The sequence below is a fragment of the Callorhinus ursinus genome, unplaced genomic scaffold (assembly GCF_003265705.2).
Source record: "Callorhinus ursinus isolate GAN/ISIS: 27379988/994484 unplaced genomic scaffold, GSC_fseal_2.0 scaffold12, whole genome shotgun sequence".
Lineage (NCBI taxonomy): Eukaryota > Metazoa > Chordata > Mammalia > Carnivora > Otariidae > Callorhinus > Callorhinus ursinus.
The window spans coordinates 36,233,398-36,246,053 of NW_027397074.1; positions in this window are offsets into that span (position 1 = coordinate 36,233,398).

Below are 12,656 nucleotides of genomic sequence, written 5' to 3' on the forward strand. Positions count from 1 at the left end.
TTTTTTCCTTGCATTCTCTTTTGATGGTATGATGACAATTATTCAGACATCAGATAAAACTCTTTCACAAATAATTATTTCATTTCTGTTTGCCTTCTGGAAGCTGACAGATCTGGATATAAATACCAGCTCAAGCTTATATTAATAGTATGAGCTTAAGCTGTTGTTTTTTGAAAATGGAAAGTTTCTGGCACAAGTTAGTATTCATAACATATTTATTTTCTCTTTCACTTTATTCCTAATCTTTAGCTTGTTTTAATATTCACTATCCATTTCTACTGTGACTCCCCAGTTTTGGGGTTCTGCTCTTGATTGAGTCATCTGACCACTTAGAAAACTTTGGCAGGAAGAAAGTACTGTATTAGTGCATTTTCCAAAACCTTATGAATCTGAGAATGTCTTTATAATACAATGAAATCATTGGGTCATAATCCTCTCCACTGTCAAATCTTTAAAGAATTTGTTTTCATTGTTTTATAGAATTTTACTGTCACAAAGCAAAAATATGAGACTGGTTTGATTTTGCTTCTTTGCAAATAACCTCTTTTCTTCTTTCTGGATGCTAGCAGAATTCTTTAATCTTGAAATTTAATGTTTTTACAATTTGTGTGTGTGTGTGTGTGTGTGTGTGTGTGCGTGCGCGCGCGCGTGCTATTAAACTTAGTACCCTGGTTTTCCTTGAACAGTTTTGCCATCTCTAAGGTTCCCAAGTCAGATCTTTTTGTGACCTGGAAAGTTCGTTTTACCCGTAGAGTGGATTATTGTTTCCAACCTATTTGCTTTGCTTTTCAAAATCCTCTATATTTTTGTGTAGCTGTACCCTACCTGACTCTAAGCCTAGCTAGGGTGGGTGATGGTCCACTGAGGCTGAAGAAAAGATTTGGAGACAGTGATCCAGATATAGGTTTATTGGGGGAACTTACAGTCCAGGAGTGCCGACTGGACAAAGTATCCATATTGGGATCTACATGCAGCAAGTTTTTGTAATGTAACAACTTAGCTTAAAAACTATAGGTAGCCCTGACCCTCTTTGTATGGCTAGCATTCCAAGGAGATCAAGTTCTGTCATCAGGACACTCTTCCTTACAAGAGAGAAACTCCTGGTTGACCACCCCTGGAGCCGCTGACTTTGAACACTGAAGAGCACCTACTTCTACACATTCTGCTTGATGGGCACACAGAGGGTGGACGAGATCTCTACATTCTCAAAACAGTGATTAACAGGGACACTCAGGGTATGCATGCATAAACTAGCTCTCTGGTAGGTACCATACAATTTTATAACCTGAATTTTTATGTTTTGCCTTCTATTAGTTCACTTTCCATTACATTTTATTTCTTTTTGTAATTTGTTCTCATTTTGGTAATCTTTCCAGATTTTGCCTTCTTTATTGACGGTTATTTGGAAATATTATGCAATTATTAAAATTTCCAAATTCCGTTTAATTTTGTCTTCTACTTTTTAAAATTTCATTGATGTTCATAGTGAAGAGGAGAAAAAATACCTTCTAATTTTTTCTCTGAAGTACGAGACAAGATATTTACTGAGAATGAAAGTAGGTAAGCATAAATAGAGGATTTGAGAAGATTAGAGAAGTAATGACATAGTTCTAGAGGAGAATGGAAAGGAAATTAACCAAGACAAGAAAAAGAAGATCTGGGCAAAATAGTATATTTGGTTAAAAGTGAGAACCATAAGTTTGTGGTTTCTGCCCTCAGGGTACATAAAATCCATTTGGGGAAAATGAGAAGTACTCAAATAGTTAGAACCCAAACAATGTACAATGGTACATTACTATGAATGAGCAATACAAATAAATTTATGACTCGATCTCTTTTCCTTTTTATGCTAGACATTCCCAAATATACCAGGAGAAACATTTTCTTGTTCTTCCATCAAAAAATCTAAAAAGAGTAACGAGCATGATCACATCTCCTGACTAGCTCATCCACTTTCTGACAAGTTTTCCTATAAACTTACTACTCATATTGGGAGGAGAAATAATCTAAATTTACTTAATTTCTTATTTATTTTGAAGATGTAGACTCTGAATTAATTTTGCCCCTAGATCCTGAATACCTTTAGCTTTTACTTTTCAAATTTAAGCATAAATAAATAAAAAGAAGATGACTTTATAAATATAATTGTTTCCAAATAACACTGCATATACTGAAGGCTGTGATTACTATTTAATCTGAGCTTTTTATTCTATATTTAGAAAATGTTTCAAAGACAAAAATAGTAGGTGTATGTATGAATCATAAACTGTGGATTATATTAATTATACTGAAATAAAGAAAATGACAAAAAATTACACCATAAAATTACCAAATGTGATAATGTATATAATTAATAATATAATAATTCATTCACATTAATTCAAGGCAAAACTAAAGAGCTTACAGATATACCGAGTCCTAGAGGGTAAAAGCCTGGGGAATGAAGCAGTGGAAAGGAATGCCACAAACAAGAGAAGTTTTGACAGGATGGAATTACATCATAGATTTAAGTCTAAAATTGTAGCTGTGTTGGGGTATACTAGGGTATATCTGTGCACCAGGTAACATGGATAAGTTATGATTCTCACTAGAAATTCCCCAAAACAGGTATTATACTCTTTAAAGAAAATAGAGAGAAATCCCTAGATATGTTATGGTGATGGCCTGCACGCCTTATGGTCTATATTTGTCTGCCTGCACTGTTGTAACAAAATGCCACCGACTGGGGGTCTTAAACAGCAGAAATGAATTTTCTCCCAGTTCTGGAGGCTGGAAATCTTTGATTAAGATGTCAGCAAATTCTGCTTCTGGTGAGACCTCTCTTCCTGGCTTGTAGAGGGCTGCTTTCAGTTGTGGAGACTATATATGCAGTTGTGTATACACACACACACACACACACACACACCACACACACCACACACACATACATATATATACACATACAGTTGGCCTTTGAGCAACATGAGTTTGAATTGCATGGGTCCACTTACATGTGGATTTTTTTCACTACAGTATAGTACTGTAAATATATTTTCTTTCCTTATGATTTTCTGAATGATGTTTTTTCCTCTAGCTTTATTGTAAGAATATGGTATATAATACATATAACAAATGAAATATGTGTCAGGGCGCCTGGGTGGCTCAGTCAGTTAAGTGTCTGACTCTTGATTTTGGCTCAGGTCATGCATGATCTCAGGGTCGTGAGATCGTGCCCCCCACTTCGAGGCCCATGCTCAGCAGGGAGTCTGCTGGAGATTCCCTCCCTCTGCCCCTCCCCCCACTCACACTGTCTCTCTCTAAGTAAATAAATAAAATCTTTAAAAACAAAGAAACAAAATATGTGTTATCGACTGTTTATGTTATAAGTAAGGCTTCTGGTCAATAGTAGGCTGTTAGTAGTTAAGTTTTAGGGGAGTCAAAAGTTATATGTGAATTTTTAATTGTTTAAGGGGTCAGTACTCTTAACCCCCATGTGGTTCAAGGGTCAACTGTGTGTGTGAGTGTGTGTGTGTGTGTGTGTAAGAAGAAGAAATCTACTGTCTCTCCTTATGAAGACATTAATGCTATATGATCAGGGTTTCACTTAATGACCTCGTTTAACTTTAATTACTTCCTTAGAGACCCCATCTCCAAATATAGCCGTCTTCCTGGAGGTTAGGGCTTCAACATATGAACTTTAGGGAGACACAAACATTCGGTACATACCACCGTCCGTGGGACGGAATTACTGGAAAAACATCGTAGCTTTATTTAAAAGTAGTCCCCTCCAAATGCACCATTTTGGAGCTACTTAAATAACTTCTAATTTAAAAAGAGTTGCAGTTGAAAGTAGCGTTAGCCTTCTCCCAGTGCTCAGGACCTCTTTGAAACCTACTTGAGTCTCAGCTTTATCCTACCCCCTTCCCTTGATTGGCCAGGGAGGTGACAGAGGTGGAGGAAGGGAGTGGAAAATCCAAGATCACACAGTAGGAGTGGCTCACTCTAATCTTTTTAAATGACCAAAAAACTATCCTCTGGGTCAAAAAGCTGGTTTGCAAAATCTGCATCCCTTTTCCCAAAAATATCCATTACATTTGTAGTTAGAATATTTCATTTGAAGCACTCTCATCTTTCAATGAGTATCCACCAATCTTGTTAGGTTCCTTGGAGCATGCAACCACCTCTTCTTCCTAAGGATGATCTTGACTAGATTTTACATGCTTAAAATATTTAACCTTCCTATTGCCCTATGCATTTGCTTTCTGAGTGCTATTGTGAATAATCATGCTTCATGTGTAAGTAAGTGCATATTTCTGTTTCACCCTTTACCGAAAATAATTTTAGCAAAACTGCCTTGAACCATGGATCTTGACAACAATCTTTATAACTTGATTGTTACCAATATTGCGATTAAATAATTATCCTACTATTCCAATTGTCACCTAAACCTGATTAATTGAATAGCAGTCTTGTTTTTGTTTTTTTTTAACTTTCCCTGTTATATTTCTGAGACAGTTTTCTCTTCATGCAATTTTTTGAGCTGAGGAAGTAATTTACTGGACGTTTTATATTTTCATTTGTTTAATTCAATTTAAGACAAAACATATTTCTGGAATGGATTATGGCAAAGCAATTGTCAAAAACAAAGTATCTAATAACCTCTTCACTGCCTACGCAACAGCTCGCTATTAAAACATTTGTCCGGGGTATTAAAATGACATACAGATTGATGTTTATTGCTCTGGAGTAAAAAGCCCTGCCTGTTGTTTTTCCAGAAACTCTGTTTCGTCTCAATGCATGCTTGGATTTGCTCTCCAATATGATTTCCATTCTTGGGCCCAGGCCTCCTAGATATACCATCCATGATCCGCCCACTTCTTGTCTTCTATACATCAAACAATGCAGGAATCGTTGGAGTATATTATTTTTAAAAACAGGTCTGGTAGTTTCTTGGCTCTTTTGTAACTGTTATTATTGGATTTTTTACAATTTTATGGAATTCAATGGGACCCTACAATTTCCATGAGTGTAGGATTTCTTCTTTCCTGTGTTTTTATGCCACAAAACTGAGTTTCAAAGAGAAACACGAGAAACACTCTTCTTTCTGCAAGGACTAAAAGGGCCTCAGCAAATTCCTAATCTAATTAACATCTTTAACAACTCAGACAATAAATTGACTGCAACTGCTCTGGAAGTTCTGTGCCACCTTGTTAAGCTCCTTTCCAAGACTGCTATAAATCAAAGGAGAAATGCGAGGGTCGTTGCACATGTTTGTTGCTTGTTCCAATGTGAAAGGCTGATTGCTTTACCAACTGCTCATTTAGACTAGGATATTTTTTTAGACATGTTTAGCATTTCAGGTTTGGAAAAGAGGCCCCTCTGAATGCATAGGATTATATGTTGGCTCCAGGTCTTTAGGCCAAAATCGAATAACTTCATTACTTAATACAGATTATGCACATTTTTCAAAAAGCACAATGGATGAATTAAAACATGAAAAAGGGGACACGCGACCTTTTGGTATTTGATCAGACATGATGGCGTGCTGTTGGACTTCTATAATTCTTTTTTTTTTATCATGAATTTCTAGGACATTTTGTTGGAAAGTCTGTTCACTCTGTGGTTGTGATAATGGCATTTCTCCAAAAGCACTGGGTTATCATTAAGATAAGTCAATGTTTTATTTCAAACTGAACCTTTATACAACTGAGAAGCAGATAGAAAGGCAAGTATTACTTAATCATTTGAATGTAAATTTAGTCTATCTGAACACATCCCGTCTTTCAGATATATGAGTATTGTGGTGGACTAAGTTGGATGAGGTTTTGCCCCTTGTCCAGTTTGCTCCAGAGTATCTACAAAGACTGCAATATATTCATGACCATCACCCTGGGATTTTAACCAATGTCTTTTTTTTTTTTTTTAAAGCAATGTCTTTTATGAACTGCAAATTACAGAGTCCCTTGAGCATAGATCTTGACCTGGTGTAAAACAAAAGAAGACTAAATTATTTAAATGTTTAATTCGAAAAGAGTTATAATTATTGTCACACAGTATTCAACTGTCAAGTAACTTTGTTGAAATAAAAAAGATGAGAGAATTGTACTGCACTGTGCCAACAAAATAACAAGATAGGCTTCTGGCCTATTCACAGAAGGGGAAATGAAATAATAAAGAAAAAACTAAGAAACATCTTATCTCATTATTTATTAAGAAAGGAAGAATAACAGTACCCTTGAACAGCAATCATTTTATACCTCTTTATTATAAAAATATATAAATCATAATACACAATGGCAGTAAAGTTGGTAGTTCCATATACTATTCATGGTATTAACAAGGGGCCTAATTTTTTGGAAACCAATTTCACAGTATATCTATGCAATCAATACTAATGTCCAGAAATCCTGTCGGTGGTTCTATCAAAAGGAAATAAGAGAGATGTTTGGAGAAGCATTTATAACTGCCAGAAATTGATAACGTGACAGGGTCCTATAATAACTAAATTGTTAATTAACACATCAACTACATGCATTTTACTCAACATTAAAGTGATGGTTATAAATATCATATACCTATATGGAAGAAAGCTTAATATGAGCCCATGTTAGGGGAGGAAAAAAAAGCAGGATGAAAATCTTGTACACACTATAATTATAGATATTTGTAAATATACATATAAAAAGAGGGGGGATAATACTCTAAAATAATGGTAACTGCTGTGTGGGGGTAGTGTGTTATGGATATTCTTCCTTTCTGCTGTCCAAACTTTTTAGTAATACAGTTATATAATATTTTTTTATGATATATTTTTTTAAAGTATGGTAAGTTTTTAACCCATTATTTGTAGATTGGGAAAACAAAACCTCAATGCAGACCCATCTGGGAGTTGGCCTCTGCCCAGCTTCCCACACTATTCAGTAAGTATGCATTTATATCTGAACTATTGTGAGGGAGAGAAAAAAATATCAAAAATAAAAGAGGCCAAGCCTACCTGCACTTCAGGAGCTGGTAATATGTCATGAGAGTGAGTTGTGAGTAACTGCAGGGGATCTGACACACTGACTCAGTGGTCTGTTTCCACATCTTCTGGATGGAAGTTAGAAAATATTTTGTAGAAACACATTTTCATGAAGTGTCTTGTAGTATATCGATTGAAGCTTGTGGAAAGTCTGATGCTTAAAATGATAGGGAAAGTCAGCCACGAGGCAGGTTGACAAAGATCACAGCTGTTTTTTATTTTGTTTTTTGTTTATTTCAGGGTGATATCACAAACCTTCCAAATTAACATTTACCCTTTGGGTTGAGACTGGAGAGATGGAACCTTCAACATCTGTGTAATCCAGATAAGTTTCTTCTTTCTTGGTAAGTTTTGACATAGTGTTATTTCTATATTTAAGGTTAGCAGATATCTGCAGTTTGGGGAGGAAGCCTGGGATTTGCTTTTCCGGATGCATCATATCTCTAGGTTGGAGGAATAACTTGGAGAATTTAGCCACTAAAAGGGGAATAAAGAATTAAGCTTGACTCTCTATGGAATCAACATCTGGTTAAATATTTGTTTTTGTATTCATGCATGACTACCTAAATGAACAAACTGGATACATGACTGAGTCACATTTTTATTCTTCTCCTTATGGGCTGTCTAATTTAAAAAAAAATAATAATTTCTCTAGATGAAAGTGGGGAGGCTTGCAATACTGTTTTCATCACACATTTAAGGGCAAGATGGATGGTCTGATCAGTGCAAAGATCTGGTTCTTTGAAGTGCAAGGTACTTTGTTTCTATACCACACAAGAGATCAACTGAAATGATCTGTTTCTATCAAACAGATCAAACCCAAACTGGAGGCTTAACGCTTCTATGAAAGTATCTTTACTTACACAGAGTGAATCTGACCTTCTAAATCAGAACAGCAGATAAACCAGAATAGTTCTTCAGTTTCTCAACTCGATAAATACTATTTAAATCTGAGAGTTTGGAAACAGAGTACCATGATCCTTAAGAACTGGAGAAGTACTGAATTCAGCCCCACTCCAGACTGACTTTACAGAGGCCAGGGGCAACCAGTGAGAGGGACAACTTCTCACACTGGGAGGACCTAGGAAATCTGCATCTGAATTGCAAGTCCTATGCAAGAACTGGGTTAGGCCTGAAGGGTTTTTTAGTTTTTAAAGAAAAAAAAACTGAGAGGTTTAGTCTGCCCTATTATAAAAACTGCCTCTGCTGTGTACTGAGTAGAATTTTTGCCTAAGTTTGTCCATAGTTTATGCCATAAACTACTTTCCTGGTCATTTGGACACACCAGATGATCCCGTGATTGATTCCCTTTTCCTCATGGTTATCTTCACTGCTACAGACAGATCATTAGAGTCAAGAATTTGTGCAACTCTTGCATTTAATTATTTCCTAACAGCTTCAAAGCAGTGGTCGTACTGAAACTTCACTCTTCTCACCGTGTGAAGTGCTTGGTTTTGTTCTACCTTACACTTAGTCGATTTGAAATTCTTATTTTCATGGTCCTCCCTTAATTCCTTATTTATGCAGGCTCTCCCCTCCAGGGTTTTACATGGTTAAAAAAAAAAAATCATCTAGTTGCTCTAGTCTCACCTTGCTTTTCTTCAGGCTATCTCTATTATAGTTTGCTGGACCTATTTAAAACCTTTCATGCCTTTATAAATCAGGCCACTTTTCACCTTGGATTTGTGGCTACTAACTTGTCTATTTAGGTAGGGGATTCAAAATATCCCTGATATCAGCATTTTACCAATAAAAACTTCATGGGAGTCTTTGATTGCTTTTGTGCAAGAAAAATTATAGGTGCAAAAGGGTTTCTTCTTGCTCTCATTAGTGTGTTTACTGGTTAACCTCAAAGAAACAGCAAAATATAAAGGAACTAGTTTAAAAAAAAAAACTGTAGGGCGCCTGGGTGGCTTAGATGGTTAAGCATCTGCCTTCGGCTCAGATCATGATCCCAGGGTCCTGGGATCGAGTCCCACATCGGGCTCCCTGCTCCTTGGGAGCCTGCTTCTCCCTCTGCCTCTCTCTCTCTCTCTCTCTCTCTCTCTCTGTCTCTCATGAATAAATAAATAAAATCTTTAGAAAAAATAAAAATAAAAAACTGTATGCAATTGAATCATTCACCTTTATTTTTTCTGTAGCCATCTTAATCATCTATATCTCTAGCACAAAATACTGTGCTTAACACATGATCGGGACTCACTAAACATACTGGATTGGTACAAAATGAATCAGTCAGTATACTATTGATATGTAAAATCATGTACAAAATTTCATGAAAGATAAATCAAGATTTTCAGATTTTCCTTCTCAAATTATACTCAAACATGTGATCTAATGAGATTCTGGGACTGCAGTCAACAATGAATTTGGTTGTAAAATATATAATTCATTGGTCATCACTAAGCAAATTGCTGAGACACTAAATCATTTTATAAATATACACAGCGACAACTGTGTTTATCTCTCGTTTCCATGAATTGGTCATGCAAACAAAAGATCTGCCTGGACTGTTTTGTTTCTTAACATATAAACTTGAAGTCTTGAGCCTTCCAAATATGCCTAATGAGAGTTCTTAAGAGTTATAAGGTCCATAAGTAAATTGTTAAAAAATCTAATTTAGTAAAGACTTAAAATAGCTATGTTTTAAAAGACTGACTTGACCAGACACATTCACACACACAACCCCTCATATTGTACCATTCCATTTATACAAAATGTCTAGAAAAGTCAGAGACAGGAAAGAAGATTTAATGGTTGCCTGGGGCTGTGAGTAGGGACAAGAACTAACTGTAAATGGGCACAGGGATCTTATTAGGGCAATGGAAATGTTCTATAACAGAATCTTGATGATGGTTACATAACGGCAAATTTACTAAAATTTTTCACATACACATTTATAAAGAATGGCTTGATTAAAATGTTTTCAAATATGGTTATCTCAGTGTTGATACAATAAAATTCTCAGTTTAAGCTTCTTATATACTCAGTTTAAGCTTCTTATATAATTTTTCACTTCCTTTTTTCTGATACAGTATGATAGAAACAAGTTCTGGACATATGCTATGGTTTCCTACATTTGGGGATACATGCCTTGTCCTCCAATTTTTACCACTTTACCGGAGAACTCAGAAAATGACAGTGACCCAAATATTCTCTAGAAGGAAATGTAAAATCCATGATAACATCATTCATGTTTATCTTTATCACAGCTCTGTGTCCCCAGAACCTACTGTGGTGTCATGTACATGGTATACACTTTGTAAGTATCTGTTGAATGAATAAGTAGAGAACTGCATGAATGTATAGCTCCATAATAAAGTTGTGGATTCTATAGCAGAATATCCTAAAATGTGGGAGGCTGTATTAAGTAATACATAATCTGCTATTTGTTTTGGTTACTTTACAGTTGTTTAAGATTAACACATAACACAAGCATTTCACCAAACATCGCTTTATCTGTATGCTACTATTATGAAATATTATTTTCTTTCCCTCTCAACAACTGAATATTCCCCCTATGGGAGGCGGGTAAAAATAAGCACAATGTTCCATCAACTTACAAAAATACAATGAAAAACCATTTTTACAATCACAGAAATCATGGGTAATTACATGTTCTGATTTATTCATAAAAGTATGCTGGAAAGACCTACTTGCAATTCAGCTTTTGGCAGTGGGCATTTTTAAGGAACAAAATCAATAAAAGGATGCATTAAGGAGTTTATGGATCAAACAAAGGCATTTTGGCATAAAAAAGAAATTAATTCTTTATAACCTGAGTTTGACTTATGATAGTCAATTCTATTGAACTAAAATGATATATTTAACTCAGTCACAGAATGCTAATTTCATAGTCCCTAGCTGTTCCTGCATAGGTGTTAGAGGTACTTAACTGCCGTTTTCCCCAATAATTCAGAAACTGCAATGAATCAAAACCTCTGTATGAGTGATTGTAGAAAATGGCAACATATAGTTTATTATGTAGTGCATCCTTATTCCAGTTGTTTAATGTTGGGAGTAGTTACCCCAGAATTTATTATGCATGACTATTAGACAGTTGGTTTCTCTCACTGGATACCAACTTTAAATCCATGGATGCACATACCACATACATACAACTGTGCACCCACATATAACCCACATACAAACATGAATATATATTGTCACACCAAAAAGCTATTGAGTATCTATGGCAATTGTAGTTGTAAGTATGATTGATTAAAACTTCAGTGTTATGTTCAAACTAAGAGCCACTACTTTTGAACACAGAATGGTTTTTCATTGTTGTATCCTTTAAAAATGGATATCTTGTGGGGTGCCTGGATGGCTCAGTGAGTTAAGTGTCTGCATTCGGCTCAGGTCATGATCCTAGGGTCCTGGGATAGAGCCCCACACTGGGCACCCTGCTCAACAGGGAGTCTGCTTCTCCTTCTCCCTCTCCCCCTCCTTACACCCCCCCCCCCGCTTGTGCTTACTCTCTCTTGCTGTCTCTCAAATTTAAAAAAAATGGATATCTTGTGAGAAAATTATGATTCAGATTCATACATGGCCATAGGGTGGTAGTAAGAAAGAATACATCTTCTCATTTTATATATGGTACCATGGAGAAAATTTAGGCATCATTATCAGTTAGTAGTCAGTGACTCAGAGATACTCAAACTTATACCTCTCTCTCAACTGAGACCCTTAATAACTGCACCTATCACAGTGAATCCATTTGAAAGTTTACTTCTGGAAGTAGTTCCATAATTGGAAGCTCAGTGCTCAGCTCATTAGCATACTGTCTGGGCAGGCTGCTAGGAAACACAGTTGGTAGTTGCTTTCTGTACCTTTGATCCCGTGGCAGAGGTAAAGAGTTTCTAAAACCAAGATCCAGCCTCTTATTTGCAATCAAAGCCTGCCCTGGAGGCCAAATGTGTGTAGTTCAGCTGCCAGAACCACAGAGGATTTGCCATGTGTTTTTCACCTTGGCGATTTCTATCAGCAGAGTTTCCACTGGGTGCTGTGTTTTCACTGAAGAGGTTGATGATAAGGGACTGTACTACAACCATGACCAAAGTCACCACATACCTAAGCAGGGCTTTCTTATGACAGAGGTAATCCAGCACAATAGAGATGCATTCCTCCTTTCCGTCCCGGATGGACGGAAGTACACCAAGGGGAACATGTCATGCCCAGAAGACAGCTTTTCAGCACACTACCTTCTTAGGACCTGGCGGAGTCATTAGTTAAATTATAGCACCGAGCAATTCCCTAACACCTTGTTTGATAATGTCCGGCTTCCCGGACATTACACTGGAAGCTCCTGAAGATAAGGGCCATGTTTTGTTTTGTTTTTCTTTTTGTTTGTTAGAGTAAACACAGAGCCTTTAGCAAAGTGCTTAGTGCATCATAGGAAACTGATACTTGTTGAAATTTTTAAAAAGTTTTGTAAGATACATTTGTGTGAATAGTCAACTTAACTGACATTCAGTTAAAAACTCACTGCCTGTTACGATTCTTGAAGCCCACTCATGTAAAAAGAGCCTGATTACTGCTGTGTAGATTTGGTGGTATTTTTATTCTCAACAATTACCAACTTGTTTTTGGAACTTTCAAAATAATGTCTCTACTGAAGGCCTATTTACGAAACCCGTTCATCTGTTTGACTTGG